The sequence below is a fragment of the Zootoca vivipara genome, chromosome 2 (assembly GCF_965207765.1).
Source record: "Zootoca vivipara chromosome 2, rZooViv2.hap1.1, whole genome shotgun sequence".
NCBI lineage: Eukaryota > Metazoa > Chordata > Lepidosauria > Squamata > Lacertidae > Zootoca > Zootoca vivipara.
Genome location: NC_142584.1, coordinates 81891049 through 81916538, shown reverse-complemented (window position 1 = coordinate 81916538; position 25490 = coordinate 81891049). Strand labels below are relative to the sequence as shown.

The window sequence follows — 25490 nt, the reverse complement described above, 5'->3', positions numbered from 1 at the left end:
CTGATTGGGCATTATTGCTGATCCTGAGACGGTGCTGATCTGGTAATGACGTTGGATGGGAGGCCACTGGGAACCCCATGGAAGAGTGGATTAGAGAGAGACCCCAGCCAAGCTGGGAGGGTGGCCTTATAAAGCAACACAAGAAGAGATCAACGGTTGGCTGCCAAGCTACACGGAAGGTGCTGGTATTGGTGTAAAAAGAATAAATGTAATAATACTGTATATTACAGTACCTAAAAGATTGACACATCCACTGCGTATCCCAGGTCAGGACATCACCAGTGTTCCATGCATCAGCATTGGTGACCACATGCTTGAGATGGTAGATGATTTTGTCTACCTGGGTTCCACCATAACCTTTCCATTGATGCTGAGCTGGACAAAGCGTTTTGGCAAGGTAGCTATGGCAGTGGCTACCTCTTCAAAGGGACCCAGGTGGCGCTGTGGTTTAACCACTGAGCCTAGGGCTTGCTGATCAGAAGGTCGGCGGTTCGAATCCCTGTGACGGGGTGAGCTCCCGTTGCTTGGTCCCAGCTCCTGCCAACCTAGCAGTTTGAAAGCACGCCAAAATGCAAGTAGATAAATAGGAACCGCTACAGCGGGAAGGTAAACAGCGTTTCCATGTGCTGCTCTGGTTTGCCAGAAGCGGCTTTGTCATGCTGGCCACATGACCTGGAAGCTATACGCCGGCTCCCTCGGCCAATAATGCGAGATGAGCGCGCAACCCCAGAGTCGGTCACGACTGGACCTAATGGTCAGGGGTCCCTTTACCTTTTTTTACCTCTCCAAAAGGATATGGGAGAATGTGGGCAACTTACAACTGCCAGGAGTGATGCCTCAATGCCTTCCACATGCACTGCGTCCAGAAGATTTGGGGCATCACCTAGCAGGACAGAGTCTCAAAGAAAGATGTGCTCTCCTGAGCCCACATTCGCAGCCATGTCAATGCTGGCTTCATCATGTCCACAGAATGGAATATGACAGACAGGATCCCCAAAGACAAACTCTATGGGGAGCTGGCTTCAGGCACCAGGCCTATTGGCAGACCAACTCTGTGTTACAGAGATCATAGAATCATAGAGTTGGAAGAGACCACAAGGGCCATCCAGTCCAACCCCCTGCCAAGCAGGAAACACCATCAAAGCATTCTTGACATATGCCTGTCAAGCCTCTGCTTAAAGACCTCCAAAGAAGGAGACTCCACCACACTCCTTGGTAGCAAATTCCACTGCCGAACAGCTCTTACTTTCAGGAAGTTCTGACAGTATGAGATGCCTGCAAATGTAATGTGAAGGCTGGCAACCTCAACCCTTGCAAAGGCCCGCAGTGCCTTGAGACAGCCAGTCAGGCTATGCATCCACAGAGGAGGAATGACCACTGGGAAGGAGCACAGAGGGAGAAGGTGCCATGGTGCATCTGCAGCAGCAGCACAACCGGAAGCCTCCATCTGCCCCAGCTGCAACAAAACATGCCTCTCCTGTATCAGGCTCTACAGCCACAGCAGGCGCTGTAGCCTTCCAGCAGTTTGACTTCATCCCCAAAGATACACTCCTCCTTTGTCCCCCAAGACAAATGTACGCCAACAACAACTTTTTAATTATATTTTAATTTGCTTTCAGGTGCCTAATGAAACGTGACTCAGAAATGAAATAGATAGAGAGATAATGGGGAAGGGGGAGGGGAGTGATGAAGGCAAATAAATAACGAAAGATTTGTGCTCCCAAAAATGCTCCATAAAACCACACTTTGAAATGCATGGATTAAACTGGGTAGGTGACAAGGTAACTTTGTTACCAGGCTAATCTGCCGCCTTAACAGAGACAGGGGATTTACATGCCCATGTACAAAACTGCTGCGCAGTCACTTTTTAAAGATGGAAATAGTAGAAGAGGGAGGGAGGAGGTGTAGAGGGAGAGATGGGGCAGTGTTGGGCGATTAGCAGTCATTTACGAAACAGATTTGGCTGGATAGTTTTTTTAGATAATATGCATAGACATGTGTCACCAAAGCAGCCATCCCTAAACACTGCGGCTTTGTAGATGTGTTAGAGCTGGATGTTAACAAATGACTGTTTCAGGCTTTATGGGTGACATTTCTTTATGTTTAGATTTTGGGGGGGGGAGGGCTGTCAAAAAAGCAATTAAAGCTGCGAGGAGGAATCTTCTTCTTCTTCTTGGCTCAGTTTGAAACTGTCATCTCATGGATTTGGTTCTTTAGAACTTTGGAGAGTTAGAAAAGGCAGTTGTGGACTTTCAAGCCTGTTGAAAGGAGTGACCAAAAGCAAGGGTAGGGAACCTTTTCTTTGGGGGGGGGGGCTTGCTATTTATTTATTTATTTATTTATTTATTTATTTATTTATTTATTTATAGCAAGACCAAAAAAAGAGAGAAAAGGTTCCCTACCCTTGCTTTTGGTCACTCCTTGGTCTGGTGTGGCGACTCTGAAAAGTATGTTGCAAAACACACTGATTTCTCCTCTTCTCCATTCCCACCAGTTATAAAGCCTTGCAACTAAGTCCATAACCTCAGGCCCAATCGCCTTCTAAATCCGGTCCGGGAATCAGTGTTTTTTTACATGAGTAAAATAAAATGTGCCCTTTTATTTAAAATGCATCTCTGGGTTATTTGTGGGGCCTGCCTGGTGTTTTTACATGAGTAGAATGTGTGCTTTGATTTAAAATGCATCTCTGGGTTATTTGTGGGGCATAGGAATTCATTCGTTTTTTTCTCCAAAATATAGTCTGGGCCCACCACATGGTCTGAGGGATGGTGGACCAGCTCACGGCTGAAAAAGGTTGCTGATTCCCCGATTTATAGCCTTCAGGACTGCATAGCCCATAGTCTTTGATAGCAGAGAGATAGTCTCTGAGAGGGGCAGGCAGGGGGTAGGGGTGGAAAAAGAAGAAGAACCAGCTTTCTTGTAGTTAACTGAAGTTATCATCGATGGTCACCAGGGAGCATATAAGAAGAGTTAAGTCAGAATCTTCTTTCCCTTATTGGTCAACCTGTCTCTGAGGAACCTGTAAGAAGAACATGAAGGCAATAGTCCTTTCTCGTTCTTCTTTCCCAACAACTGGTATTCAGAGGCATTCTGATCCTGGAGGCAGCACATAGCAATCAAGATTAATAACTACTGGTCACCTTATCCTCCATGAATCTGCCTAGTCCTCTTTTGAAGCTGTCCAGGTTGTTCCTTTTGTCCATCCTGGATTTCTCACCAATCAGCTTCATGACCGACCAGAAATTTTAAGAGTCAAAGAAAGAAAACTTCTTTCTTCACCTTGATCTAGCAAGGCAGTTCTTATGCCTTCATACACACATTTTGTTCAGCCTAGGTCAAGCCGATCTGAGCTTCATTACACCTCACTGAACACATTAAATTCATGGGAGAGGTTTACCTAGAGCTCCTGAGATGCAGGCCAGGGCAACATTCTTGGAAATAGCTGTTGACCTGTATCCATTTCCAGATGGATCATAAGGCAACATGATCAGACAACAATAAGCAAGCTGCTATGACTCAGCCTGGTTTCCTTCCTTCCTTCATTCATTCACGCATTCATCAAATTTATACACTTCTTTGACTGTAAAAAAACCAAACAAACCTCAAAGCAGTTTATGAATTTGACCTGTGCGGGTTGATGAGGACAACAGAGAAGGCAACCTTGAGTCTAATAAGTGCCTCACTATCTCTGAAGTTATCCCATCAGTGGTGATGATAATGGTGGTTAGGGATGAAGGAGGGATCTGTTTTAAATGGATTTATACAAAGAATCTGGTGGTTCTGACCCAATTGAGCCAGTTATATTTATGTCTAAGCAGCTTCTGCATTACTGGGTTGTTGTTGTTTTTAAAAGCTAATTATATGCATAAATGAAATATAATACATGTATAAAGGAGTCCATGCTGTACTATACTCCTGAATAGCTTAATATTATAATATGTTCACTTTTTTACAGTTATATGCATTGCTGTATGTACCTGTTTATATGCTGGTTGCTTTAGGAGGTCATTGTATCCAATAAAAAAATTCCTTCCAGTAGCACCTTAGAGACCAAGTTTGTAATTGGTATGAGCTTTCGTGTGCATGCACACTTCTTCAGATAATATGGTATCCATTGTTAGTCCTATTTAGAGCAAATCTATTGAGATTAGGAACATAGGAAACTGCTTTATCTTGAGTCAGACCGTCTTGAGTCAGAGTTGGTCCATCTAGCTCAGTATTGTCTACATTGGCCATAGTGTAGCATTTCAGACAGGAAACATTCCCAACCCTACTGGGAGATGCTGGAGCCTTCCACATGCAAAGCAGATGCTCTGCCACTGAGCTATGGCCCATCTCCTGTGGGCATTCTCTGCACTCTCATTTTGATCCCTCCAATAACTAGACCCATTTTCAAGATTTAAAGTGGCATACCTGTTGGAAAATACTACTTTCATAGCCCACCCACCCACCCACCCAAGAGCTCAAGGTGATGTACCTGGCTCACCTTCACAGCAACCCTGTGAGATAGCTTAGGCTGAGAGACAGCAACTGCCCCAAGGACAACCAATGAGTTTTGTGGATGAGTGGGGAATTGAACCCCTTTTCGCCACTGAGTTGACATTTTCAGCACAACTACTTCAACTTTTATTTATTTATTTATTACTTGTCATCACAGCCATTTCAAATCCCATCGGTGTAAAGGTATGTTTGGGACTTTTTGCCCTATTGCACATCTCTTTCCACTGGACTAACAGTTTTTAGATGATGATGATGATGATGATGATGATGATGATGATGATGATGATATGCCCACTCTTATTGTGTGTCCTTCGTTTAGAACCAAAACAGTGAAGTTGCCCAATCAATGCAGACTTTTTTTTTTCTGTTACCAAAGCTGACCTTTCGATGGCCCTAATTCCCTGGGGCTCTGGGACCCTTCAAGACATTTGTTTGTAATTGGTCCCCTTTGTTGTTTTTCTGAGAGATCCACTGTTGTTGTTGTTTTAGAAGAAAAAAAACACCATTGCAACATCTCATTAGAGTGGAGTCTCTTTTAAATGAGCCCTGCTGGGGGGCAGAGGGAGTTCTGGGAAACCTGCCTAGACATAGGGATTCAGGGAGACAGGGCTATCCAAAAACAATTATCACATCTCTGAGAAAATAGGTGGGGGTTTTTTGTTTGTTTTTTAAGAGCTGGCCTTAAACAAACACCACACACACCTCAGAGCTGCCAGGCTGAAGTAGGTTTAATGCCAGACGTGGGATATTCTTTGATAGCATATTCGGTTTGCTGAAGGCCAGCAGAATAAAGTCCTGGTTGATAAACCTTGCCTTTCAAGTTGCTCTCTTGTCAGCCCCCTATTAATTCATTTGTTGTTGTTGTTGTTTTAAAAAATCCCTCCACCTCATTTTTGTGTTGTTGTTGTTGTTTTGCTTTAATCTGAATGGCATACAAACTGAAAACGTGCATAAAATCTCAAACAAGCAACACATCAATCAATAAAACAACAAAAGGTGCGGGATTCATCTCTGCATTCGGGTGGGATTTGTCACACCCTGGCAATTTCAGGTCTTGCTCTATTGATAAAGTTATGGTGAATCGGAAAGTCTTGCTTTCTTGATAAAGTGTGAGACGATGCTTGCTTTGATGCAAAGGAATCAGAACAAATGTTCAATAAACATTTGCAGACCTTTAAAAGGTGATGTCCAAAGTTAGTCGTGCTCAGAGCAGACCCACTTAAATCAGCTGACTTAAGTTACTTAAGTTTATTAGTTTCAGTTGGGTCTTCTCTGAGTTTGCCTCAGTTGGATATCACCATAACAATTTCAACTTAATTAGGCCACATTAAATGTTTCCATCTTCCATATGTCTCAGGACATTTTGTTGCTTTAATGCAGGCATGTCGAACATGCGGCCCTCCAGATGTTTTGGCCTACAACTCCCATGATCCCTAGCTAGCAGGACCAGTGGTTGGGGAAGATGGGAATTGTAGTCCAAAACATCTGGAGGGCCGCAAGTTTGACATGCCTGCTTTAATGCAACAGAAAGTGATCCCTAACACCAGGTAATATAATATAAACAATATTACCACCAGGTACTAGGTAGCTAACACTTGCGGATATAAATCTGGGTGCTGCTACGGGAAAGGCCTTGCCTCACATGATACCCAACCCCCATAGGGCCATGACCTTCCAGAACATAGCTGTCAACTTTTCCCTTTTTTTAAGGGAAATTCCCTTATTCCGAATAAGATTCCTCACGAGAAAAGGGGAAAGTTGACAGCTATGTTCCAGAAACATGGCTGTCCCTTTCTCACGTGGAAGTGAGCCTGTCCAAAACTAACAGACATCCACACCATACATTTAAAGCACACGGCCTCCCGCAAAGAATCATGGGAACTGTAGTTTCCCCCTCACAGAGCAACAGTTCCCCAGCCCGCTTAACAAATGGCAGTTCCCAAGATTCTTTAGAGAAACACATGTGGTGTGGATGTGAGCAAGGTGTTCACCTTAGTCAGGGTCAATGGTGGAGACACGGATGTGACACTGGAACAAGCCATACTTGTTTCTTTTATGCGTATGTGGAGACTGATCATTCCCTTCTGCAGGGCTGAAACCCAGTGCTGAAACAGTTCCTCTTAGAAGTTCACCTCTCCCCCCACCCACCCATTTTTTAAACTTTACAAGCTGATCAGGAAGAAGTCGCACCAGTCCAAAATATTCATGTCTGAATTCCACCTCGTAGGAGGGTTGCCAAGTCTCTTCAACAAACGGAAGAGACACAGGGCACTTTCATTTTTGAGTGTTTGGGAAACTTTTCCTTTCCTTGGCTGAAAAATATGAGGGGAGAGAGAGAGAGAGAGAGAGAGAGAGAGAGAGAGAGAGAGAGAGAGAGAGAGAGAGAGAGAGAGAGAGAGAGAGAGAGAGAGAGAGAGAGAGAGAGAGAGAGAGAGAGAGAGAGAGAGAGAGAGAGAGAGAAGCTTTCTTTCCTTGCTGGCAAATAAAGAGGACAGGTTCTCCTTTTTCAGCCTATTCTGACTGCACAATGGGAGAAGAGGATCAGCGCCAAAATTACAAGTGTGAGCCCTTAATACATTGGCTTGAACAATGGCCCTTGGAAGCGTCTGTCTTGTCAAGAGAAGCAGTACAGCTAGTTCTGGGCCATTCAGTGCTGTGGTGGAAAGACGAAGAAAAAGGGCGGGGGGGGGAAGCAGCTCGTTGTCCTGGTGAAATACTTCCCAGAATGAAAACACCCTCCTCCTCCTTCTCCTCCTTTCTTCAGCTTCCTAATGGGAAGCAAAATAACAAACCAGGCTGACAATTAAACAAGCACGCTGCTAACTGATCAGGGCTCAAGTGTAACAGATGTGGTTACGGTTGGTCCAGGCTGGGTTGATGGGGGGGTGCATACATTATTAGGGTTGGTGGGGAGATAAACTGAGCAGTGCAGTTGCATCTACAAAGTGATTCTCCTCCTTCCTCCTCCTCTGGAATCCCCTTTACACTCGCTTCACCCCTACATTTTTGGGGCCCTGAAACTTGAACTGTCATTGGGGCCCCTTTGCAATCAATAATAAGGTCTGGGTAACACTGTTCTCTTCTTCAATGGGGTTGTTCCACAACAGATCACCATGCCTTTACAACATCTGTGCTACTGACACTCAAAACTTTGGGGTTGTTGAAATATATGCAAAAATTATAATCATCAATTTGAGTCATGCAACTCAATTGGGTCTATCAGACCTTCCTAACATTTTAAATCAATGTGGAGTAAAGTCACTTCTGTGGCTCCTCTAGGATTAGGATCCCTGAAACTTAAGCTTTATTAGTTTCATAGTAGATCCATCCTTGCTCACTCCCAGCCTGCCCCTCCCTATCCATTTCTTTCTGTCTTCTTCTGCTGGTCTCCCCGCTTCTTGCTTGTTTCATTCCAACATTGCAGGTGCAGATTTGCCCTTTTTAAAACAGTCAAAATACAGATGAGAGTTCAGAAAGGGAGGGAGGGATTGGAATATAAAGGGGGGGGAGGTTGAAGGAGAAGCTGCCTGGACATGCATTTCAGGTTTAAAGGTGTCCTTTTCATTTTATGGCTTTTCATAAAAATTTCTATACTGCTTCATGGTGGTGGTTGCTGTTGTTTTAAAACTCAATGCTGTTTTCTTTCTGGTCCCCTCCCCAACTGAGGCTGTGTACACACCATATATGTAGTCAAAGCACCCTCCCCCAATAATCTTGGGAGCTGTGGTTTGTTAAGGGTGCTGGGAACTGTAGTTCTGTGAGCAGTAAACTACACATTTCCTTCATTCTTTCCCCCTGTGCTGAACAGGAATGCATCCTGATTTGGGCCACACTTAGACGGACATACTGTACATTCAACAGATGTTCCCTGGAGTCACAGTGCAATGAACACTTTCTGAGCTTTTTTGTGTGTGTTTGTGCCAGAAGCATTTAAGCGAATCAGATGCTGCCAGTCTGTGCTACCAGCCTATATCCACCCCTCTGCTCCCACCTCGGCCACCACCACTGTTTCCTCCTCCCACTGGGAAAGGAAGAGCCCCACAGCCAAGCGCAATGGGGTGACACTGGCAAGAGGGCAGATGAGAAACCAAGGTGAATGCTTTCTTCTCTACGTGCTCGCCTGCCCTCCGCCATCTCCTCCTCCTCTTCCTCCATCCCATCTCCCCAGGGAGAGCCTGCCATTGATTCACCCCCATGCATGTTTGCTTTCTGGAAGGGGAAGTCTTCTCTGACCCTCACCCCAAGCAGGCCTCTTAGACAGAAGTCTGGGCTATGAATTTACAGAGATCAGTGACTAAGAATGAAGGAGACAAATTAGTCACCGTGACTTAACTTACTCCACCCATTTCAACGGGAACTAAGGGCAACTAAAGAGGCAGCACCATCTTGTCCATATCTGCTGAGAACTAAATCCCCCCGGGTTTGATGAGGCTTATTCTCAGGTAAATTGGCATTCTTTCAGGTGGGCAAAGGATTGCAGTATCTGTGTCTCTCTATTTGTTGTTAAAGACAACGGTAAATAAACTACTGATAAAGAAGAAATCTGGAAGAAGAAAAATAGCTCTGCTCTTGCAGGAAAAATAAATTCCAGGAAAACATGTTTTTTTTTAAATAATAATAATAATAAAGCTGTGTCTTCATAAAGACACAAATGAAGGTAAGTCAGCTGCTGGGTTGCTGTATATAGCCTGTTTGAGTTTGTGATATAGATGTGCATGCAAATCCAGAAGAGGAATTTATATACTGTACTATACCACCACCTCCATGTGCCTACTTGGACTGAGGCTTTTGTGGTTCAGATGCTGCTGAAGTAGGGAGGGCTCTGCTCCAGCCAAGACTCCTGAATCTGGCAGGGACTGAGCTAGTTGGCAGCCTTACACCTACCATTCATTTGCACTTCCGAAACAGTATCTGTAACTCGGCGCATTCTCATCTGAATTGCTTTTAAGTACCGTGGCAAGGAGATTAAAAGAACGGAGCAGGGAGCTACTTGACCCATCTTCCTTGCTTTTCCTATAAGAAAAGGGCCTTGCTAATTGAGCTACATGGGATTCCACCCCCACCCCCTTTTGCAAGACACACAGGCTAGTGGACACTCCATGATCAGGCAGGCATCTTTGGGTGCCCACAAGGTCAATTGTTCCCACCTCAAAAGCTCTAGCAGTGCTGCAGAATTAGGAGTTGAATTTCAAGATGAATTTTAACAAGGAGAAATGTAAAGTACTACACTTGGGCAAAAAAATGAAAGGCACAAATACAGGATGGGAGACACCTGCTTGAGAGCAGTACATGTGAAAAGGATCTAGGAGTCCTGGTAGACCACAAACTTGACATGAGTCAACAGTGTGATGCAGCAGCTAAAAAAGCCAATGCAATTCTGGGCTGCATCAATAGGAGTGTAGCATCTAGATCAAGGGAAGTAATAGTACCACTGTATTCTGCTCTGGTCAGACCTCACCTGGAGTACTGTGTCCAGTTCTGGGCACCACAGTTCAAGAAGGATACTGACAAGCTGGGACGTGTCCAGAAGAGGGCAACCAAAATGGTCAAAGGCCTGGAAACGATGCCTTATGAGGAATGGCTTAGGGAACTGGGTATGTTTAGCCTGGAGAAGAGAAGGTTAAGGGGTGATATGATAGCCATGTTCAAATATATAAAAGGATGTCATATAGAGGAGGGTGAAAGGTTGTTTTCTGCTGCTCCAGAGAAGTGGACACAGAGCAATGGATTCAAACTACAAGAAAGAAGATTCCACCTAAACATTAGGAAGAGCTTCCTGACAGTAAGAGCTGTTTGACAGTGGAATTTGCTGCCAAGAAGTGTGGTGGAGTCTCCTTCTTTGGAGGTCTTTAAGCAGAGGCTTGACAGCCATATGTCAAGAATGCTTTGATGGTGTTTCCTGCTTGGCAGGGGGTTGGACTGGATGGCCCTTGTGGTCTCTTCCAACTCTATGATTCTATGATTCTATGAGTTGCAGGAGTGTGGCACTCTGTTGCATGATGCCCCCTGCCCTAAACTCACATTGCCTGTGGCACACATGAATGTAGCCAATGGTCCATCCAGCTTAGCTGGTATTGAATATTCTCAAGAACAGTGCAAGGCAGTGCAAGAGTCATTCAAGCCCTTGTCGTGAGTTCCCAGTTTGCAGCATTGTGAGCCTAAGACATCTCAACATTTGGATGCCTTCCTTGACAAACTTGGCTAAAGGCAAGGGACAGAGAAATATTTCCTTCTCTTCTTAAGAGGGGGAAGTACTTATATTAGTAAACATCCCTTGACAATACTTTCCACAAGTCAATTTCACCTTGCTTTTCACCTGTTGCAGCTGCTTACATTTGAGGAGATTTTTGAGCAGTACCAATCTGGACCTTCCTGGCTTAGGACCTACCTGACAGTAACGGGTTATGATCTTGTATCTCAGATGAGCATTTTGAGTCCACTCAGTTATAAATGGCATCCCTTGTATCACTCCTTTAGTACTGTTTAAAGTTGCAACAATTATTCCTTAATTAGATCAGGGATGAGGAACCTCCCCCCCCCCAGCCACCCCATTCACCAGCCCTACTGGTGTTTTTGCCTGGCTGGAATATGTCCTTGAACATGGGGTAGACAAACTAAGGCTCAGGGGCCAGATCTGGCCCAATCACCTTCTAAATCCGGCTCACGGACGGTCCGGGAATCAGCATGTTTTTACATGAGTAGAATGTGTCCTTTTATTTAAAATGCATCTCTGGGTTATTTGTGGGGCCTGCCTGGTGTTTTTACATGAGTAGAATGTGTGCTTTGATTTAAAATGCATCTCTGGCATAGCTGCCAAGTTTTCCCTTTTCTCACGAGGAAGCCTATTCAGCATAAGGGAAAATCCCTTTAAAAAGGGATAACTTGGCAGCTATGATCTCTGGGTTATTTGTGGGGCATAGGAATTCATTCATATTTTCCTCCAAAATATAGTCTGGCCCCCCACAAGGTCTGAGGGACAGTGGACCGGCCTCCTGCTGAAAAAGTTTGCTGACCCCTGTCCTTGAACTTTGATAACACCTCTTCTTTGCCTGTATGGAGGATAGAGAGGGTTGCGTGAGTGTGTCAGGATGAGGGTAAAAATTGCATTTGTTTCTTCACCCACTATTACCTCCAGTCCTGCCCACCACTTGAATGTGGCTCCCAGAAGGCCCTCAGCCTTAAAAAAAAGGTTCCCCTTTCCCAAGTTAGACTTTTGCTCAGGGCTCAGGCCACACAAGAATCTGGCTGCTCTGGCTGTGCCTAGCAAGAGGGTTTTGGATCTGCTTTGCATGGCAGAGGAGCTAGTCTCTCTTAATTCTTTGTGCTTGAAGAATATTTGGCCAAAGAGACACCAATCCCTGCCAGGCTGAGACCCATGTAATATTAACACAAGCTGGAGAAGGTCTTTTAGTGCCTTACTGACATGGAAGAGACAGTCAGAGCTTAGAATTGCTCTCAGGCTTCCCTAGGGCTGGAGAGGAGGCCAGCTGGATGCTGGCCCTGAACTGAGCACAGCCAAGGTTTCTGTGTATCCAGCTTGACAGGGTGACTGTGCCAGCCCCGTTGTTAAAGGCATGGTGTAGCTGGTACCTAAGCTAAGATGTTACTATTCTGGCTCCCGTTCTCCCTCTGTGGTTTGAGTCTCTCTCTTAAAGGCTGTGTTACAGATACAAAATGAAGCTAACTCAGTCTGGAAACATCCCTAACGAAGAGGGGCATTCTAGACTTTTAAGTTCAGAATCAAAATGAGGGACTGAATCAATGTTGCCACCCTTCTGTTGGCATGACTCCACTGCCTTTCATGGCTGCATGGCAGGCAGAAGCTCAACTGGTGCAGATTTTCCAGGAATGAAGATGCAGCAATGGCAGGAAAGCACTACCTGGTGAAGTTCTGTCCATCTCATAGTTGTTAAAGGTGCAGGAAACCTTTCAGGAGATGTGGGGAGGGGACCACTAGCATAGCCTATTATATATATATATATAAAAACAGCAGTCAAAGCCTTCTCTTTAATATAGAGATGGAGGTGATGTACTTAAAGAGCCACAATAGGTCATCAAACCTTTCTGCAATCAAGCTGTGCTTCCAGAGGGCCTGTTTTTTGACAATTCATCCTGATTGGTTTGCAAGTTGGTTAAATGACCAGAAGCATTTGTAACCAGAGGTACCACCGTATTCTTCATTGATGCAGTTCCTGAGGACCCTGTCAAAAGCCCCCACCAACTTGTGCTAACTGCAACCTGATACAGTGACAGATTTGTTTCCAGTCCTTCCTGAATTGTTTCTCAGGCAGGGATGCCAGGAGGACACAGCCCGGAAAATCATTGCTTCAACACTGTTGATCTTTGCTTCTTCCAGTACACTGGTATTAGTTCGCCTGTCTTCCCAAGTGATGTGTAAAAAATTGTTCGGAGACATCTTTAATGGAATCTTTCGAGGATTTATACCCCGTCCATCTGGCTGAGTTTCCCCAACCACTCTGGGCGGTTCCCAACAGAAAATTGAAAACAATCCTTAAAAACTTCCCTAAACAAGGCTGCCTTCAGATGTCTTCTAAAAGTCAGGTAGTTGTTTATTTCCTTGACATCTGAAGGGAGGGTGTTCCACAGGGCGAGCGCCACTACCAAGAAGACCCTCCGCCATAAGTGCTATAGGGAAGTGAGGGGCATAAGAAGCTCATCAACCTGGGAAGGTAGCCCATCTTGGAAAAGGAAAACTCTGATCCTAAACCTCCGCTGCCTTGCAGGATATCTTCAGAAGAAGAAAAGGCTAAGGAATAAACCCTTCTACAGAAATCCAGAGTGCAGGCCCTGAGATGGTTGGCTGGCGCCTTGAATACTTCCTTCTGGCACCTCCTGAGGCCAAACTGCTGCCAAATGCATTGTGTTCTGCTTTCCTCTGGAACACATCAGCAAGGCCAAGAGGGGAGGTCTTGTACCCTAGGCAGCCCAGGACCTCCATATACGCTGCCCAGGCTTGTGCCTCAGGGAGGTCACTTTGGTTCTGCTAATGCAGCAGTTTGGCTTCACCCTCAAAGGCACACTCCTTTGTCTCTCGAGATAGATGCATTACTGCCAAGTACCCCATTTTCCCTGGGAAAACCCTGTATTTTCTTACCATTTCCCACAGGTGTCCCGAATGGCAAAATACCCCATATTCCCCCGGATTACGGAGCTCCTGCCGACGGCCATGCTCTTCTGGTGCCGCGCCAGCACCGGAAGTTACTTCTACGCACTTCCAGACATGCATAGAAGCAACTTCCTATGCCGCTGTGCCCATTTCCAAAATGTCCCCAGCGCCAGAAGTCACTTCTATGCACTTCCGGACATGTGTAGAAGTGACTTCTGGCGCTGTGGACATTTTGGAAATGGGCACAGCGGCATTGGAAGTCACTTCTACGCATGTCCAGAAGTGCGTAGAAGCAACTTCCGGTGCCACGGTGCTGCTGATCCCGGATTTTTCAATCAGAACTTGGCACTTATGGATAGATGCATGCCAACAATAAACAACAAACCTGTTCATATTACAGACAGTAATTGCACACATTTTGCTAAGTAAGTTAGAACTTTTATTTGGAGGTACTATTATTGTGATTTCGGGATTGTAGGATCGCTTAAAAGAAAGAAATGTGTGGGATGCAATACCTTATTGTCTGCCACTGGCAAAGTGTATGCCTTACTCAGCATGGGTAGGCAAACTAAGGCCCGGGGCCAGATCCAGCCCAATCTAAATCCAGACGGTCCAGGAATCAGCATGTTTTTACATGAGTAGAATGTGTACTTTTATTTAAAATGCATCTCTGGGTTATTTGTGGGGCATAGAAATTTGTTCATTTCCCCCCCCCAAAAAAAAATATAGTCCGGTCCCCCACAAGTTCTGCAGAACAGTGGACCGGTTCCCTGCTGAAAACGTTTGCTGACCCCTGCCTTACAGTGCTGAAGCTACTAGTAAAACCAGAAGTAACTTTAGTGAAAAAACATCCAAGCAGAAAATGCCCCCTGAGGCCTGCAGAATGAAAGACGACGTCAGGATTTAACTTATAAAATTGTTGCTTCCCTGCACTAAAGAAACATTGTCATAATGTTCACAATGATTGGTCTGCAGCAAGCTTTGAAACACTGTGCTTTTCTGAGCTGGGCTTTGAACAATATTCTTCTTGTGTTTTTATACAATTACCATCAGGGTTATTTAAGGCTCTCGCTAATTGCAAGGCTGTAGCCAGGTTTGTTTTTGTTTTGTTTTTTAATGTAACCATGAAGCCTAAAGCAACTGCCATCACAATTACACTGCATAAACTCCCCCATTAAAAATGACACTGCACTGGCAATTTTTACAAAGAAGCCTTGGTCCAGTCAACCAGATCTGTGAAAATCTGTCTGACAACTGTTTACCCTTCCTGGCATCTTATTGACACCCAATACAATTATGAGATAGTTACATGAAAGTGAGTGGAAACCATCGAGTGCCTTATTGCCTCAATTACACTTCAAATGCCATCAGTTTGTTCCTTGATTTGTCCACATACTATGCCATGCTAGGATGGGAAAGTTCAAATGATATACATACAATAAATGGGAAAAAATGTAAGAGAACAAAAGGGGGAATTTAGACATTTTGATGCTGTTTACCATACAGGGGTCATTTTCACATCTAATGCTTTGGAGAGTCATTATGGAAGCCTGTGTGGAACAGAGGCAGACTAGGACTGGCAAAACCTGGGTTCGAATCCTCCCCCATCCATGCAGTTCATTGGGTGACCATGGGCAGTCACTTTATTTCTCACCTTAACCCACATCACAGGATTGTTGTGAGGCTAAAAATCTAATTAATAATAACATGCTATTGTGAACCAAGGAAGTTGTGATTCATGGATAATGATGTTATCAATAAAACACTACAATGCTTCTCATTCTGGAGATACTAAGTAAAGCAATATCTGATCATAATGTTGTAGTATGATTTCTGGGTTTCAAAATGGCCACCTAAAAGAAAACTATGAAACTTAGGCTAAGGGTCAAGTACAAGTCAGGTTGAACATCTAGGTGCTGTGATTCTATTAATGGCACTATCTTATCTAGCTTTTATCTTTAGCATGTTCTTTCATGGCACAGGCAACTCTCAACATATGCTGGGTTTACATTCTGGGGATAGTGCCTAAAGTCAAAATCTTTTATAGTCAAAACACACGGGGTTCAATGGTGGGTGGAATTGCCGAAGTATTTTTCCCAAGCATCTGGCCCCTTTCATTTCATTTCATTTTTTTAAATTGCCAAGCATGTAAAGCTGAATGTGCACAAGTTTAATGCACATAAGTTGCAAATTACCTGTACAGTGGTACCTCGGGTTAAGAACTTAATTCGTTCTGTAGGTCAGTTTTTAACCTGTAACTGTTCTTAGCCTGAGGTACCACTTTAGGTAATTGGGCCTCCTGCTGCCCCCGTGGCAATTTCTGTTCTCATCCTGAGGTAAAGTTCTTAACCTGAGCTACTACTTCCGGGTTAGCCTGTAACCTGAAGCATTTGTAACCCAAAGCATTTGTAACCCGAGGTGCCAATATAAAGCTTTGACATTCTAAAAAAAACACATACACACATCTAAACAGCAGTCAGTAAAATTCCAAAATGTGTTGGGAAAGCAGACAACCTGACTTCTCAGTTTGTCCCAGCTGTGATCTGAGAGATTAGGAAGGAGCTTTTGCTTTTGAATTCTGATTCTAGGTCAGGCATCCCCAAACTTCGGCCCTCCAGATGTTTTGGACTACAATTCCCATCATCCATGACCACTGGTCCTGTTAGCTAGGGATCATGGGAGTTGTAGGCCAAAACATCTGGAGGGCCGCAGTTTGGGGATGCCTGTTCTAGGTCGTCAGCAGAAGGAAGCCATTGTGATTCCCCATATTAGCATGATTATGATTGGATTTTGATATAGTGTTTCCAACTCACCTGATGACACCTGGAAGTCATCCTGTGAGCTCATACATATGGGAAAGTTGCCAGTGATGAAGAACCTCTGAGCAGGCTCTTGAATTACTGAAACTGGCAGTATACATTCCTGTTCCTCTAAGCCAGTGGTTTTCAATCTCTCTCTTTTTTTAGGACCCTTGGAAGCTTACCAGGCTTTCCTCAGTGAGAAGATTGGTAATGGCCAAAAGGCTTCTCTAAGAGGTGGATTGTCCACCATATCAATCTTTCCCTGAAATCCATAGCCACAACAGAGTCCTGATGTGTTCTGGGGCAGGGGTGGGAAGCAGTAGCTCAGTGGCAGAGAATATGCTCTGCATCCAGACGGTCCCACATGCAATGCATGACATCTCCAGGCAGGGCTGACAATGAACCCTGCTTGAAACTATGGAAAAGCTACTGCCAGTCAGTGTAGTAGACAGTACTGAAGTACATTGCATATACGGTATTGTATACACAACCAGTGGTCTTAAGCAGCTTCCTATGCTTCTGTGGGTGTTTGGGGAAGCATTGTAGACCAATGGTAGAACACATGTTTTGCCCGCATAATTATTATTAGTAATACAGTGGTACCTTGGTTTAAGTACACAATTGGTTCCGGAAGTCTGTACTTAACCTGAGGCGTGCTTAACCTGAAGCGAACTTTCCCATTGAAAGTAATGGAAAGTGGATTAATCTGTTCCAGACAGGTCCACGGAGTACTTAAACTGAAAGTACTCAAACCGAAGGGTACTTAAACCGAGGTATGACTGTAATTTGATTTATTCCTCATCAGTTGCTACAGCCTGTAGGTGATTGTAGAGCATATCAAAAGAATCCCACAGAACAAAATAACCGTACAACTGATAATCAGTAGAACACATGAGACAAGATTAATATCACAGGGAGCAAGGTAATAAAATGATCAAAACGGTCTACCTTTATTTTTTATTTTTAGTGTTCCAAAAAGCTGTTTGAAAAGATCCTGAGAGAAAGGCCTACTTGGTGCTGGAATAGCCATTAGAAGCGATGCCAGGCAAGTTTCTTTGGGGAGACTATTCCCCACATGGGTGAGGGCAACCACTGAAAAGAGTCTCTTTTTCATCGCCACCATTTACACTTCAGAAGGCCCTGACTGAGAGAGGAGGACCTCCAGTGCTGGTCTGACCCAGGTCGGCAGGGACCAGTCACCTGGTGGGGCGGAGCTGCAGTAATAGCCTCCCACCAGCACAGCTCGCACCAGTACTGCAATGTACCAGGAAGGGAAGGGGCAAGGAAACAGGTTCAGGCTGCACAGATGCACCAAACAGGAGCACCAGGTTAGCTCTGCTGGTGCACCCAATCAGTCCCAACTTCAGCAGTGTCTCACCCCTCCAGGTACATGGCAGTGATGCTGCTTCCTGGATGATACCATTGCAGCTCTGCCCCACCAGGGGAATCTCTCTTGCAGGTTCTTATGGGAATAGACAATCCTTCAGGTACTAGGGCCCTAAGCCATGGTCTTTAGAGATTAAAAGCGGCACTTTGAATTGCTAGGAAACATATTGGCAGCCAATGCTGATGGGCAAGGACTGGTACATAGCTGCCAAGTCTCCCGTTTTCCCGGGAAACCCCCGTTTTTAAAGCCGTTTCCCACTGTCATCCCGAATGGCGAAATATCCCGTAATTCCCCCGGATTTCTTCCAGTGCCGCTCTGCCCATGTCTGGGTACTGGACTGGAAATCGGGCAGTGCCGGCACCGGAAGTTGCTTCTACGCATGTCTGGACATGCGTAGAAGTGACCTCCGGTGCCAGCGCTGCTGATCCTGTCTTTTTCTAACCGGGACTTGGCAACTATGGATTGGTATGATGTGAACAGAATCTTTTGTCCCTGTTGACAGCCTAGCTACTATATTCTGAACAAGCTGACATTTTGGGGCCCTTCTCAAAGGCCACCTCGCATAAATCACAGGGAACTTGAAGTAGATCTACCTTCTGTCACTCCTTTCCCTTGGGCGTACTTTGGGTTCACAAGGAGCAACAATGAGACCCAATAAGCAATGGTGCTGTCAGGGCAGGGCTTTGGGGGAGATGTCCAGGCCCCATTTAGCAAAATGAACAGAAGTGCCCCAAAATGCTGCAGGGCTGGTATACCACTTTCTAAATTTTGTGAATCAATGGGATTCCTATCTAAAGACAGGGGACCCATAAAGCTATTAATTTCAGAGTCTAAAATTACCTAACTGCACTAGTGTCAATAGGCCAGACAGACCAATAGTCTCATGTAAGCTAATTTTACAGCCTATGACATATCCCAAAATCCTTTGAAACTCACAGAGGTTCCTCAGCAGATAAATTGAAGTGGAAAGGGTTCTCTAAGGTGGTAAATTTGAAAAGCACAACTCTAACCATTAGGATGCATTGATCTGTGCTTGAGCAAAATTATTCTCTGTCACGCCCTATTGTCCAGTTTTCAACAAAGACTAAGAGGTAAAATAGAAGTTCCCTGAACACTCTGCAATGTGGGCAAGCAGTTACTTTCTGAAATGTAAATATGCATTAAGGAAGCTCCTACAGGCTTGTGCTAGGGATTTTTTTTTACTGCTTGCATTCTTTACATTTTTGTGTAAGTGCCAACAAAACTAAATGTTTTTTTCCCTGTTTTCTTTAAGAGCAGCTTTGTAAATATAGCAATGGTATTGCTGATAAGAACTCTTCAGGAGAAAAACTGGTGTGATTGATAGTGAAAGAAGAGAAATTTCAGCTTCTTTTTCTAGGAAACAAAACTAATCCAAGGACTTAGAGCTTCAGCATATATTTAGTCTCTGTATATGTCACTTGAGAGTCTAGAGGCTTAAATGTTTATTTATTTTATTGAGAATGTAATGGAAAGATTCACAAACTCTTCTTTTTGCTATTGTACATAGAGTGTCCATTCTGCGTGACCCAAAATGAGGAAATGCATCACCTAAAAAGAGAACAAAGATGACAAAAAATGCATTAAATTTGCACATGCTAATTTATAGGTACTGATGCACATTTAGAAACAATTAGTATAATTTAAACATAAATACAGTACATCTTGCCATAATGGGGAAGACCATAACCAGATGAGCTATGTGCTGCTTAAGTGTTAACTGTTGATGGGAAAATTCAAAGTGCTTTGTTTCCCTTCTTATGATTTAAACCAGACTTGAACTGAAAAGCTCTTTATACCAGACTTGGAACAGATAGCCCTTTATTTGTCCATGCTCTAGTGACCTCCCATCTGGACTACTACAATGTACTCTACTTGGGGCTGCCCTTGAAGGCAGCCCAGCAGTTGCAGTTAGGTCAGATTGAGGCTGCTAGGTTGGTGGGCGGGGCAATCTGATGGGTCAATGCATCACAGGCCCTGAAAATGTTACACTGGCTGCAGTGAGCTACTGGGATCAAGTCAAGGTATTATTGTACTAGCATACAGAGCTCTAAGAGGCTTGGATTCCAAGTACCCAAAAGAGCCCTTCCCGCAGTATCAACCACCTCAGTCCCTACGATCAGAAGGAGAGGCCCTGTTGATAGAGCTGCTGCTGCTGGGTGCTGCCTGGTTGCTGCTGACCCAGAGCGGGGTCTTCTTGGTGGTAGTTCCCTGCTTGTGGAATACCCTTCCAACCTTAGGTGCCATCTCTCTGGAAGCCTGGGGGCCCAAGCACCCACAAAATTCCCCATGAAGAGGCCAGGCACCCACAAATTTTGGTGCCAGGGCCATGCATGCTGCATGGCACCCACGGCCCCGGGCCCCCATGGTTGTGGGGCCAAATTGGCACTCCTGCTTCCTAGTTGAGGTGCAGCTACCTTCCTCATTATTAACATTCAGGTGGAATTTTAAAACATTCTTGCTTCAGCTTTACCTAGGCCAGTGTTTCTCAACCAGTGTGCCTCCAGATGTTTTGGGACTACAACTCCCATCATTCCTGACCACTGGTCTTGCTAGCTAGGGATGATGGGAGTTGTAGTCCCAAAACATCTGGAGGCACACTGGTTGAGAAACACTGACCTAGGCATTTGATGGCTGAAAGATACTATTCCTGGCAACCTTGAAATTATTAGCTATGAAGATATGTGGCTGTTTATAAATAGTTTTGGATGTTTAAAATATTCTACTTTTTAGTCTTAAAATTGTATTGTCTTGCCATTTTGTTGTTTGCCATCCTGGGCAACTCTGGAAGGTGCCACAACAATGTTATGGAACAGAGCACAAGAGGTGGGGGACGACGACCAAATTTTAGCACTGCACAGGGCGCCACTTACCATAAATTTGCCCCAAATCTTCCACTGACATGGATTATCCCCACATTTAAGTGTCTGCACAGAGTTCTTGATAGATCTTAACTCTGTGATCATCATAGAAAATAGTATATTTAGGCTATAGGGAAACCACCAGACCAGACCAGTGAGGAAACATTACTTTCTGGTTTGTTCCACACACCCAGGCAATAAAAGGAGTTCGGATCAGGCTGGGTTAACAATTCTGAACACACAAAATGATTCTGAGAAATGAAGCTTAGGGACAGAATCTCCTCCAAATCTTTTCGGAATCCCAAATCCTATTTATATGAATCCCAGTCAGAAACGGAACAGTCCTTGCCGTTCATCTTCTCTTGTTGCAGTGGGAAGGCCCAAGGCCTTGCGCTGGTTTTTCAAATGAAATATAATCACTGAAGGACCTTGCCCAGCAGAAGGTCTTTATCTGGCTTCACAACAAACTGGCATCTTTGTGTCAATGGGAATGACTTGGCTGTTGATGCCACTTGGCAGGGAGGGTAAGAGTAGTAAAACAGCACATTCTGCTACAGAAAAAGACTAATGCTCAGCTTTGTCTCTTTTTCCTACCCCCCCCCCCCTTTATATTTTGCTCCTCTGATGGGAGTAATTTGACTTCTGGCAGTTTGAAGAGACCCACTGCGAGTCATTACTTACACTTGACTTCTTTGATTTGCTTATCACCCTCAGTCGAAGCTCCCTTCTTCTACTCCTGACACAGGATTGATGCCAAATTTGGAACGGAGGAGCCAGCTGTTCTGAAGAGTGACACGCCAGTGAGATTTGCAAGCATTCAGATATACGGTAGAGAATTTTACACTAGCCCTCTCAAGAGACTAAAGTGAAAGAAGAAGATCACAACTTTTAGTTAGACATCAGAATGGGACATTTCCTCCTCCGCCCCCTAAAAACCTCTCTCTCAGAACAAATTGTCACTAGTTTGGGACAAGGACTGTAATGCTAAGCATGCTTAGCTTGAAAGTAACTCCCACTGAAATCAGCAGAACTTACTTTCAGCTAAATATAATCAATATAGAATTTTACTTTTTTTAAATCCAAGGTGCCTGCACACACACACACACACACACACACACACACACACACACACAAAACCTGATTCTTGGGAACTGTAGTTCACCCCTCACAGAGGCACAATCCACAGTGCCCTTAACAATCTAGAGTTCCTAGGATTTTTAAGGCTTTAAAGGCACTTAAAATGTATGGTATGTATGCAGCCCAGGTCTGGCAATTACAGCATTAGCAGTTCAGTTATATATGTACAGGTGAAACTCGGAAAATTAGAATATCGTCGAAAAGTGCATTTATTTCAGTAATGCAACTTATTATTTTTTATTTTTCTTTTAATTTTTACAAATGCTTTCTTTTGGAAATTCCACAGTAATTATATATTATCACTATTATTATTATTATTATTATTATTTCAATGATGTATAGATAATCTGTATAAGAATGTTGCTTGAGTGGAAATAAAAAAAAAATATTTTTAAAAAAAGGAAATTCCACAGTAATAAAACAAATTGTTACAATAATACAAAAATAAACATCACTATTACATTTCATTAATTATATTCCATTTATAATTGACCCGCCTAATGACAAATAATTACAGGCTTGTAATCTTGCTTTGCATGTCATGCATCTATCTCATATATTGGTTTCACCTGTTAAGTTGCGTTACTGAAATAAATGCACTTTTCGACGATGTTCTAATTTTCCGAGTTTCACCTGTATGTTTATCCAGAGGCTAAAGTTCAATGAACTTACTCCCAGGGAAGTATTGTTAAGCTTTCAGCCCTCAAATATATGAGGCCTTCTATTCTGGGTTTTTTGATAACTGTAGATGTACCAAGAAATCTTGAAGGTTGAGAAGAAGTAGAAAAAAGGGCATAGATTATCATAGATTTGACATGTTACCATAGATTTTAGACAACAATATGAGCTAAAGTTTTATGTAACGTCAGTCCCAATTTTTGCACCAGTTAAATAGATGATTATTTTACAGATTGTTTCCCCCCAAAAATCCATCATATCGGGATTTAGTTACTAAATTTTAGACTTTGAAAACTATAATTAAATAATGGGACTCAACAAAGTTCGGTGGGGGTACCCCCTGTCCATGATGTCTGAACGTGTGTGTATCCCATCAGGTCTGCCCTCTGTGGTCCCAAGATGTTTTGCACAAATGACTTTATTTTTGTTGTAAGAAAATATGTTTTACTAGGCAGCTTTATGAGGTCTGACAAAATGCCTCATAAATAACCCAGCAGGAAATATGGGGTAAATAAAATCTTTACAACTTGATCATAAACCTTAGGAGTCTTTGGTTTCTTTACAAATGGAACAGGCAGGGTATTTCATTAAGGGAAAGGACATGCTCCTTAAAGCTCAAGAATTACAGATGCAATGCCTTTTTAACCTGCAATTCAGTCAAACAGGTTTGGTGGCAGTGGAAAATCTAAAAGGCCTGTACGGGCATCAAGGGTCATGCCCTGCACAAGTCTCCAAGTATTCAGAATCGGTGGCACGCAGGAGTGGACACATAATCACTTATCTGCTCAGTCCTGAAAATGGATTGTAAGTTTCCAGGGTCAGATGGTGGGGTATGCTGTGAAATGCTTTTCTGCTTGTGCATGTTAGCAGCAAATTACAGAAGTGGATATATTACAGAGTTACCCAAAAACCATTACTATCCACACATGTAATATGCAAAAGGCAAGACAAAACAGTGATATTCCATTGCTTGTAGCATCATTTAATACATTTAAAACTGATGTAAGACAATTGAATTTCTTTTGTCACTATCTACCTATCAAGGTTTTTTTAAAATCCTGCCTAGCCACTACTATGCGATGCACAAGGCAGTCCACAAATAATAAAAGAAATAAATTTAATCCAACACACAATCTATTATTAATTTTACACACATACCCTACACAGCTTCCCACTGAGATGCACAATGCAGCCTCCATGGTTCTTTCTCATTTACCATCACAACAATCTTGTGAAGTAGGTTAGACTACAAAGAGAGTGACTGGCCCAAGAGTCGCGTAGGCTGCAACACACTTTATTTACCCCAGATCCCTTCTTTTCTCTTAATGACAAAACAACAACAACATTTGATATGGCATTGTGAATTACCTTCGTCACTTTCTCCAAGCTGTGACCATTTTATTTTGCCTGTACTGAAGTATTTTTCTGTTTTCTTTTGAAACCCTAATAAAAATGACTTGGGAAGCAGAAGCCACAACCACCTAGAAGGAGAGAAAAGGGGGGTAGATATGCAAAACTAGAACAGAACAGAGATATTGCCTGGGTAAAAAGATGGTTATGCTCGTCTAGGGGGATTGGGAGAGAAATTGATAAAAGAGTCGATTCCACACTGGGGGGGGGGGGGAGAGAGAGAGAGAGATCTGTTGAAGCAGTAGAAGTTGGTGTTAAGAACAGGGAAACTGCTGAGAGGCACTGCACAGCCATAAATAGGTGAAAAGGTGTGCCAGACAGTGGTTGTTGTCCCTCAGGTGCTCAAACAGGATCACAATCAGTCAGGGTGTAGCAGTTTACTACAAGGTGCTACAAGGGCACCAGAGAATGGAAAAAATGCATGTGACAGGAGGAAGACCACACTCCAGCTTCACAATTTGTGTCTACAACCATGTTAAAACCATTTTTATTCCCCATTTCTTCTCTTTTCTCTCTCTCCGGCCAAACTGCCCCAACTGTCACTTTTTCAGCATGCCGATTCCCTTGGCAACAGTTGCCGAGGCCACCCAGAATGGTCTCAACCCCAGCTACCATAGTTGCAGTTTTATTTATCCCTTGTTTTCCTCAGGCAACGTGCCTTATGAACTGTGTTAAAACCAAAACAGAAATATGAAACAAATATCTCATCATGAAACTACACATCATCGTCATCATCTGCCACAGGGTGAAGTTTCAAGTAAAATAGCATTGTGTGTTTCTTCCATTATTTGTTACGTTTATAGCTCTTGTTTCCTCCAAGCAGTTCTGTGTGGCATACGTAGTTCTCCGCCTCTTCATTATCCCCACAACAACCCTATGAGGTAGGTCAGGCTGAGAAAAATACAACAGATCTAGATGGCATCTGGACTGTGTAGAAAATGCAAGAACTTGGTCTCCATTGGCAGTCTAGAACAAAGTGTTGTGTGTAGGCAGCCAAAATGGCTTTGGGAAATGGTGCACAGGGAGAGAGTTAAGCACCAGCACATCTTTTCAAACTTATTTTATTTCTTTGAAATCATTTATATCCTGCTCTCCCTCCCTAAGACAAACAGAGCAACCAAAATGGTCAAAGGCCTGGAAACAATGCCTTATGAGGAATGGCTTAGGGAGCTGGGTATGTTTAGCCTGGAGAAGAGAAGGTTAAGGGGTGATATGATAGCCATGTTCAAATATATAAAAGGATGTCATATAGAGGAGGGAGAAAGGTTGTTTTCTGCTGCTCCAGAGAAGCGGACAGGGAGCAATGGATTCAAACTACAAGAAAGAAGATTCCACCTAAACATTAGGAAGAACTTCCTGACAGTAAGAGCTGTTCGACAGTGGGATTTGCTGCCAAGAAGTGTGGTGGAGTCTCCTTCTTTGGAGGTCTTTAAGCAGAGGCTCGACAGCCATATGTCAAGAATGCTTTGATGGTGTTTCCTGCTTGACAGGGGGTTGGACTGGATGGCCCTTGTGGTCTCTTCCAACTCTATGATTCTATGATTCAGAGCGGCATACAGTTACAGTAAACA

The 25490-nt window shown here is 43.7% G+C and overlaps 1 long non-coding RNA gene across 2 annotated transcripts; it reads right to left on the bottom strand.

The window, feature by feature from the left end:
* Nucleotides 1-19263: 19263 nt before the first annotated feature.
* LOC148686939 (uncharacterized) lies at nucleotides 19264-24865 on the bottom strand. 2 transcript variants are annotated; one of them, XR_015948252.1, is made up of 3 exons: nucleotides 23878-24865; nucleotides 21376-21554; nucleotides 19264-19384 (listed from the first exon to the last, which is right to left on the bottom strand). It is a non-coding gene; the product is annotated as an uncharacterized LOC148686939 (long non-coding RNA). The 2 variants fall into 2 exon arrangements; XR_015948253.1 differs by having other exon boundaries at nucleotides 21376-21476.
* Between the last annotated feature and the right edge of the window lie 625 nt (nucleotides 24866-25490).